The sequence below is a fragment of the Schistocerca gregaria genome, unplaced genomic scaffold (genome assembly GCF_023897955.1).
Source record: "Schistocerca gregaria isolate iqSchGreg1 unplaced genomic scaffold, iqSchGreg1.2 ptg000077l, whole genome shotgun sequence".
Taxonomy (NCBI): Eukaryota; Metazoa; Arthropoda; class Insecta; order Orthoptera; family Acrididae; genus Schistocerca; species Schistocerca gregaria.
The window spans coordinates 10,285,317-10,295,558 of NW_026061710.1; positions in this window are offsets into that span (position 1 = coordinate 10,285,317).

A 10,242-nucleotide genomic window follows, 5' to 3' on the forward strand; every position below is an offset into this window, starting at 1 on the left:
GAGTAATGTCTCAAACAGTCTACGCTTTGATCGTTCCCTGGAAGACCAGTAGTAGTTTCCGATGCACATCTGGTGGCCTTCTGTAATCTGTGGACTAACAGGGTGTTGATGAAACAGAGGAATTGCTTCGGGATTGAATACAACAGTCAATATTCGCACTTTCCTCCATGGGAGTAATGTCTCAAACAGTCTATGCTTTGATCGTTCCCTGGAAGACCAGTAGTAATTTCTTATGCACATCTGGAGGCATTCTGCAATCTGTGGACTATCAGAGTGTTGATGAAACACAGAAATTGCATCGGGATTGAATACAACAGTCACCATGCGCACTTTCCTCCATGGGAGTAATTCTCAAACTTTCTACGCTTTGATCGTTCCCTGGAAGACAAGTAGTAGTTTCCGATGCACATCTGGTGGCATTTTGTAATCTGTGGACTATCAGAGTGTTGATGAAACACAGAAATTGCATCGGGATTGAATACAACAGTCACCATGCGCACATTCCTCCATGGGAGTAATGTCTGAAACAGTCTACGCTTTGATCGATCCCTGGAAGACCAGTAGAAGTTTACGATGCACATCTGGTAGCATTCTGTAATCTATGGACTATCAGAGTGTTGATGAAACACAAAAATTGCATCGGGATTGAATACAACAGTCATCATGAGCACATACCTCCTTTGGAGTAATGTCTCAAACAGTCTACGTTTTGATCGTTCTCTGGAAGACCAGTAGTAGTTTTGGATGCACATCTGGTGGCATTCTGTAATCTGTGGACTATCAGAGTGTTGATGAAACACAGAAATTGCATCGTGATTGAATACAACAGTCACCATGCGCACTTCCCTCCATGGGAGTAATGTGTCAAACAGTCTACGATTTGATCGTTCCCTGGATAACCAGTAGTAGTTTCCGATGCACATCTGGTGGCATTCTGTAATCTGTGCACTATCAGAGAGTTGATGAAACACAGAAATTGCATCGGGATTGAATACAACAGTCACAATGCGCACATTCCTCCATGTGAGTAATGTCTCAAACAGTCTACGCTTTGATCGTACCCTGAAAGACCAGTAGTTGTTTCCGATGCACAACTGGTGGCATTCTGTAATCTGTGGACTCTCAGAGTGTTGATGAAACACAGAGAATGCATCGGGATTGAATACAACAGTCACCATGAGCACTTTCCTCCATGGGAGTGATATCTCAAACAGTCTACGCTTTGATCGTTCCCTGGAATACCAGCAGTAGTTTCCGATGCACATCTGGTGGCAATCTGTAATCTGAGGACTATCAGAGTGCTGATGAAACACAGATATAGCATCGGGATTGAATACAACAGTCACCATGCGCACTTTCCTCCATGGGAGTAATGTCTCAAAGTCTACGCTTTGATCGTTCCCTCGAAGACCAGTAGTAGTCTCCGATGCACATCTGGTGGCATTCTGTAATCTGTGGACTAACAGAGTGTTGATGAAACACAGAAATTGCATCGGGATTGAATACAACAGTCAATTTTCTCACTTTCCTCCATGGGAGTAATGTCTCAAACAGTCTACGCTTTGATAGTTCCCTGGAAGACCAGTAGTAATTTCCGATGCACATCTGGAGGCATTCTGTAGTCTGTGGACTATCAGAGTGTTGATGAAACACAGAAATTGCATCGGGATTGAATACAACAGTCACCATGCGCACTTTCCTCCATGGGAGTAATGTCTCAAACAGTCTACGTTTTCATCGTTCCCTGGAAGTCCAGTAGTAGATTCCGATGCACATCTGGAGGCATTCTGTAATCTGTGGACTATCAGAGTGTTGATGAAACACAGAAATTGCATCGGGATTGAATACAACAGTCACCGTTCGCACTTTTCTCCATGGGAGTAATGTCTCAAACAGTCTACGCTTTGATCGTTCCCTGGAAGACCAGTAGTAGTTTCCGATGCACATCTGGTGGCGTTCTGTAATCTGTGGACTAACAGGGTGTTGATGAAACAGAGAAATTGCTTCGGGATTGAATACAACAGTCAATATTCGCACTTTCCTCCATGGGAGTAATGTCTCAAACAGTCTATGCTTTGATCGTTCCCTGGAAGACCAGTAGTAATTTCTTATGCACATCTGGAGGCATTCTGCAATCTGTGGACTATCAGAGTGTTGATGAAACACAGAAATTGCATCGGGATTGAATACAACAGTCACCATGCGCACTTTCCTCCATGGGAGTAATTCTCAAACTTTCTACGCTTTGATCGTTCCCTGGAAGACAAGTAGTAGTTTCCGATGCACATCTGGTGGCATTCAGTAATCTGTGGACTATCAGAGTGTTGGTGAAACACAGAAATAGCATCGGGATTGAATACAACAGTCACCATGCGCACTTTCCTCCATGGGAGTAATTCTCAAACTTTCTACGCTTTGATCGTTCCCTGGAAGACAAGTAGTAGTTTCCGATGCACATCCGGTGGCATTCAGTAATCTGTGGACTATCAGAGTGTTGGTGAAACACAGAAATAGCATCGGGATTGAATACAACAGTCACCATGCGCACTTTCCTCCATGGGAGTAATGTCTCAAACAGTCTACGATTTGATCGTTCCCTGGAAGACAATTAAGAGATTCCGATGCACATCTGGTGGCATTCTGTAATCTGTGGACTATCAGAGTGTTGATGAAAAACAGAAATTCCATCGGGATTGAATACAACAGTCACTATTCGCACTTTCCTCCATGGGAGTAATGTCTCAAACAGTCTACGCTTTGATCGTTCCCTGAAAGACCAGTAGTAATTTCCGATGCACATCTGATGGCATTCTGTAATCTGTGGACTATCAGAGTGTTGATGAAACAAAGAAGTAGCATCGGGATTGAATACCACAGTCATCATGAGCACTTTCCTCCATGGAAGTAATGTCTCAAAGTCTACGCTTTGATCGTTCCCTGGAAGACCAGTAGTAGTCTCCGATGCACATCTGGTGGCATTCTGTAATCTGTGGACTAACAGAGTGTTGATGAAACACAGATATTGCATCGGGATTGAATACAACAGTCAATTTTCTCACTTTCCTCCATGGGAGTAATGTCTCAAACAGTCTACGATTTGATCGTTCCCTGGAAGACCAGTAGTAGTTTCCGATGCACATCTGGTGGCATTCTGTAATCTGTGGACTATCAGAGTGTTGATGAAACGCAGAAATTGCATCGGGATTGAATACAACAGTCACCATGCACACGTTCCTCCATGGGAGTAATTCTCAAACATTCTACGCTTTGATCGTTCCCTGGAAGACCAGTAGTAGTTTCCGATGCAAATCTGGTGACATTCTGTAATCTGTGGACTATCAGAGTGTTGATGAAACACAGAAATTGCATCGGGATTGAATTCAACAGTCACCATGGGCACATTCCTCCATGGGAGTAATGTCGCAAACAGTCTACGTTTTGATCGTTCCCTGAAAGACCAGTAGTGGTTTCCGATGCACAACTAATGGCATTCTGTAATCTGTGGACCATCAGAGTGTTGATGAAACACAGAGAGTGCATCGGGATTGAATACAACAGTTACCATGCGCACTTTCCTCCACGGGAGTGATATCACAAACAGTCTACGCTTTGATCGTTCCCTGGAATGCAGTAGTAGTCTCCGATGCACATCTGGTGGCATTCTGTAATCAGTGGACTATCAGAGTGTTGATGAAAAAGAGAAATAGCATCGGGATTGAATACAACAGTCACCATGCGAACTTTTCTCCATGAGAGTAATGTCTCAAACAGTCTACGCTTTGATCGTTCCCTGGAAGACCAGTAGTAGTTTCCGATGCACATCTGGTGGCATTCAGTAATCTGTGGACTATCAGAGTGTTGGTGAAACACAGAAATAGCATCGGGATTGAATACAACAGTCACCATGCGCACTTTCCTCCTTGGGAGTAATGTCTCAAACAGTCTACGATTTGATCGTTCCCTGAAAGACCAGTAGTAGTTTCCGATGCACATCTGGTGGCATTCTGTAATCTGTGGACTATCAGAGTGTTGATGAAACACAGAAATTGCATCGTGATTGAATACAACAGTCACCATGCGCACTTCCCTCCATGGGAGTAATGTGTCAAACAGTCTACGATTTGATCGTTCCCTGGATAACCAGTAGTAGTTTCCGATGCACATCTGGTGGCATTCTGTAATCTGTGCACTATCAGAGAGTTGATGAAACACAGAAATTGCATCGGGATTGAATACAACAGTCACAATGCGCACATTCCTCCATGTGAGTAATGTCTTAAACAGTCTACGCTTTGATCGTACCCTGAAAGACCAGTAGTTGTTTCCGATGCACAACTGGTGGCATTCTGTAATCTGTGGACTATCAGAGTGTTGATGAAACACAGAGAATGCATCGGGAATTGAATACAACAGTCACCATGAGCACTTTCCTCCATGGGAGTGATATCTCAAACAGTCTACGCTTTGATCGTTCCCTGGAATACCAGCAGTAGTTTCCGATGCACATCTGGTGGCAATCTGTAATCTGTGGACTATCAGAGTGTTGATGAAACACAGATATAGCATCGGGATTGAATACAACAGTCACCATGCGCACTTTCCTCCATGGGAGTAATGTCTCAAAGTCTACGCTTTGATCGTTCCCTCGAAGACCAGTAGTAGTCTCCGATGCACATCTGGTGGCATTCTGTAATCTGTGGACTAACAGAGTGTTGATGAAACACAGAAATTGCATCGGCATTGAATACAACAGTCAATTTTCTCACTTTCCTCCATGGGAGTAATGTCTCAAACAGTCTACGCTTTGATAGTTCCCTGGAAGACCAGTAGTAATTTCCGATGCACATCTGGAGGCATTCTGTAGTCTGTGGACTCTCAGAGTGTTGATGAAACACAGAAATTGCATCGGGATTGAATACAACAGTCACCATGCGCACTTTCCTCCATGGGAGTAATGTCTCAAACAGTCTACGTTTTCATCGTTCCCTGGAAGTCCAGTAGTAGATTCCTATGCACATCTGGAGGCATTCTGTAATCTGTGGACTATCAGAGTGTTGATGAAACACAGAAATTGCATCGTGATTGAATACAACAGTCACCATGCGCACTTCCCTCCATGGGAGTAATGTGTCAAACAGTCTACGATTTGATCGTTCCCTGGATAACCAGTAGTAGTTTCCGATGCACATCTGGTGGCATTCTGTAATCTGTGCACTATCAGAGAGTTGATGAAACACAGAAATTGCATCGGGATTGAATACAACAGTCACAATGCGCACATTCCTCCATGTGAGTAATGTCTCAAACAGTCTACGCTTTGATCGTACCCTGAAAGACCAGTAGTTGTTTCCGATGCACAACTGGTGGCATTCTGTAATCTGTGGACTATCAGAGTGTTGATGAAACACAGAGAATGCATCGGGATTGAATACAACAGTCACAATGCGCACATTCCTCCATGTGAGTAATGTCTCAAACAGTCTACGCTTTGATCGTACCCTGAAAGACCAGTAGTTGTTTCCGATGCACAACTGGTGGCATTCTGTAATCTATGGACTATCAGAGTGTTGATGAAACACAGAAATTGCATCGGGATTGAATACAACAGTCACCATGCGCACTTTCCTCCATGGGAGTATTGTCTCAAACAGTCTACGTTTTGACTGTTCCCTGGAAGACCAGTAGTAGTTTTCGATGCACAAATGGAGGCATTCTGTAATCTGTGGACTATCAGAGTGTTGATGAAACACAGAAATTGCATCGGGATTGAATACAACAGTCACCATGCGCACTTTCCTCCATGGGAGTATTGTCTCAAACAGTCTACGTTTTGACTGTTCCCTGGAAGACCAGTAGTAGTTTTGGATGCACATCTGGTGGCATTCTGTAATCTGTGGACTATCAGAGTGTTGATGAAACACAGAAATTGCATCGTGATTGAATACAACAGTCACCATGCGCACTTCCCTCCATGGGAGTAATGTGTCAAACAGTCTACGATTTGATCGTTCCCTGGATAACCAGTAGTAGTTTCCGATGCACATCTGGTGGCATTCTGTAATCTGTGCACTATCAGAGAGTTGATGAAACACAGAAATTGCATCGGGATTGAATACAACAGTCACAATGCGCACATTCCTCCATGTGAGTAATGTCTCAAACAGTCTACGCTTTGATCGTACCCTGAAAGACCAGTAGTTGTTTCCGATGCACAACTGGTGGCATTCTGTAATCTGTGGACTATCAGAGTGTTGATGAAACACAGAGAATGCATCGGGATTGAATACAACAGTCACCATGAGCACTTTCCTCCATGGGAGTGATATCTCAAACAGTCTACGCTTTGATCGTTCCCTGGAATACCAGCAGTAGTTTCCGATGCACATCTGGTGGCAATCTGTAATCTGTGGACTATCAGAGTGTTGATGAAACACAGATATAGCATCGGGATTGAATACAACAGTCACCATGCGCACTTTCCTCCATGGGAGTAATGTCTCAAAGTCTACGCTTTGATCGTTCCCTCGAAGACCAGTAGTAGTCTCCGATGCACATCTGGTGGCATTCTGTAATCTGTGGACTAACAGAGTGTTGATGAAACACAGAAATTGCATCGGCATTGAATACAACAGTCAATTTTCTCACTTTCCTCCATGGGAGTAATGTCTCAAACAGTCTACGCTTTGATAGTTCCCTGGAAGACCAGTAGTAATTTCCGATGCACATCTGGAGGCATTCTGTAGTCTGTGGACTCTCAGAGTGTTGATGAAACACAGAAATTGCATCGGGATTGAATACAACAGTCACCATGCGCACTTTCCTCCATGGGAGTAATGTCTCAAACAGTCTACGTTTTCATCGTTCCCTGGAAGTCCAGTAGTAGATTCCTATGCACATCTGGAGGCATTCTGTAATCTGTGGACTATCAGAGTGTTGATGAAACACAGAAATTGCATCGGGATTGAATACAACAGTCACCATTCGCACTTTTCTCCACGGGAGTAATGTCTCAAACAGTCTACGCTTTGATCGTTCCCTGGAAGACCAGTAGTAGTTTCCGATGCACATCTGGTGGCGTTCTGTAATCTGTGGACTAACTGGGTGTTGATGAAACAGAGAAATTGCTTCGGGATTGAATACAACAGTCAATATTCGCACTTTCCTCCATGGGAGTAATGTCTCAAACAGTCTATGCTTTGATCGTTCCCTGGAAGACCAGTAGTAATTTCTTATGCACATCTGGAGGCATTCTGCAATCTGTGGACTATCAGAGTGTTGATGAAACACAGAAATTGCATCGGGATTGAATACAACAGTCACCATGCGCACTTTCCTCCATAGGAGTAATTCTCAAACTTTCTACGCTTTGATCGTTCCCTGGAAGACAAGTAGTAGTTTCCGATGCACATCTGGTGGCATTCAGTAATCTGTGGACTATCTGAGTGTTGGTGAAACACAGAAATAGCATCGGGATTGAATACAACAGTCACCATGCGCACTTTCCTCCATGGGAGTAATGTCTCAAACAGTCTACGATTTGATCGTTCCCTGGAAGACAATTAGTAGATTCCGATGCACATCTGGTGGCATTCTGTAATCTGTGGACTATCAGAGTGTTGATGAAACACAGAAATTGCATCGGGATTGAATACAACAGTCACCATGCGCACATTCCTCCATGGGAGTAATGTCTCAAACAGTCTACGCTTTGATCGTTCCCTGGAAGACAGTAGAAGTTTCCGATGCACATCTGGTAGCAGTCTGTAATCTATGGACTATCAGAGTGTTGATGAAACACAGAAATTGCATCGGGATTGAATACAACAGTCACCATGCGCACTTTCCTCCATGGGAGTATTGTCTCAAACAGTCTACGTTTTGATTGTTCCCTGGAAGACCAGTAGTAGTTTTCGATGCACAAATGGAGGCATTCTGTAATCTGTGGACTATCAGAGTGTTGATGAAACACAGAAATTCCATCGGGATTGAATACAACAGTCACTATTCGCACTTTCCTCCATGGGAGTAATTCTCAAACAGTCTACGCTTTGATCGTTCCCTGAAAGACCAGTAGTAATTTCCGATGCACATCAGGTGGCATTCTGTAATCTGTGGACTATCAGAGTGTTGATGAAACACAGAAGTAGCATCGGGATTGAATACCACAGTCATCATGAGCACTTTCCTCCATGGAAGTAATGTCTCAAAGTCTACGCTTTGATCGTTCCCTGGAAGACCAGTAGTAGTCTCCGATGCACATCTGGTGGCATTCTGTAATCTGTGGACTAACAGAGTGTTGATGAAACATAGATATTGCATCGGGATTGAATACAACAGTCAATTTTCTCACTTTCCTCCATGGGAGTAATGTCTCAAACAGTCTACGATTTGATCGTTCCCTGGAAGACCAGTAGTAGTTTCCGATGCACATCTGGTGGCATTCTGTAATCTGTGGACTATCAGAGTGTTGATGAAACGCAGAAATTGCATCGGGATTGAATACAACAGTCACCATGCACACGTTCCTCCATGGGAGTAATTCTCAAACATTCTACGCTTTGATCGTTCCCTGGAAGACCAGTAGTAGTTTCCGATGCAAATCTGGTGACATTCTGTAATCTGTGGACTATCAGAGTGTTGATGAAACACAGAAATTGCATCGGGATTGAATTCAACAGTCACCATGGGCACATTCCTCCATGGGAGTAATGTCGCAAACAGTCTACGTTTTGATCGTTCCCTGAAAGACCAGTAGTGGTTTCCGATGCACAACTGGTGGCATTCTGTAATCTGTGGACCATCAGAGTGTTGATGAAACACAGAGAGTGCATCGGGATTGAATACAACAGTTACCATGCGCACTTCCCTCCACGGGAGTGATATCACAAACAGTCTACGCTTTGATCGTTCCCTGGAATGCAGTAGTAGTCTCCGATGCACATCTGGTGGCATTCTGTAATCAGTGGACTATCAGAGTGTTGATGAAAATGAGAAATAGCATCGGGATTGAATACAACAGTCACCATGCGAACTTTTCTCCATGGGAGTAATGTCTCAAACAGTCTACGCTTTGATCGTTCCCTGGAAGACCAGTAGTAGTTTCCGATGCACATCTGGTGGCATTCTTTAATCTGTGGACTAACAGAGTGTTGATGAAACAAAGAAATTGCATCGGGATTGAATACAACAGTCAATATTCGCACTTTCCTCCATGGGAGTAATGTCTCAAACAGTCTACGCTTTGATCGTTCCCTGGAAGACCAGTAGTAGTTTCTGATGCACATCTGGTGGCATTCAGAAATCTGTGGACTATCAGAGTGTTGGTGAAACACAGAAATAGCATCGGGATTGAATACAACAGTCACCATGCGCACTTTCCTCCTTGGGAGTAATGTCTCAAACAGTCTACGATTTGATCGTTCCCTGAAAGACCAGTAGTAGTTTCCGATGCACATCTGGTGGCATTCTGTAATCTGTGGACTATCAGAGTGTTGATTAAACACAGAAATTGCATCGTTATTGAATACAACAGTCACCATGCGCACATTCCTCCATGGGAGTAATGACTCAAACAGTCTACGCTTTCATCGTTCCCTGGAAGACCAGTAGAAGTTTCCGATGCTCATCTGGTAGCATTCTGTAATCTATGGACTATCAGAGTGTTGATGAAACACAGAAATTGCATCGGGATTGAATACAACAGTCACCATGCGCACTTTCCTCCATGGGAGTATTGTCTCAAACAGTCTACGTTTTGACTGTTCCCTGGAAGACCAGTAGTAGTTTTCGATGCACAAATGGAGGCATTCTGTAATCTGTGGACTATCAGAGTGTTGATGAAAAACAGAAATTCCATCGGGATTGAATACAACAGTCACTATTCGCACTTTCCTCCATGGGAGTAATTCTCAAACAGTCTACGCTTTGATCGTTCCCTGAAAGACCAGTAGTAATTTCCGATGCACATCTGATGGCATTCTGTAATCTGTGGACTATCAGAGTGTTGATGAAACACAGAAGTAGCATCGGGATTGAATACCACAGTCATCATGAGCACTTTCCTCCATGGAAGTAATGTCTCAAAGTCTACGCTTTGATCGTTCCCTGGAAGACCAGTAGTAGTCTCCGATGCACATCTGGTTGCATTCTGTAATCTGTGGACTAACAGAGTGTTGATGAAACACAGATATTGCATCGGGATTGAATACAACAGTCAATTTTCTCACTTTCCTCCATGGGAGT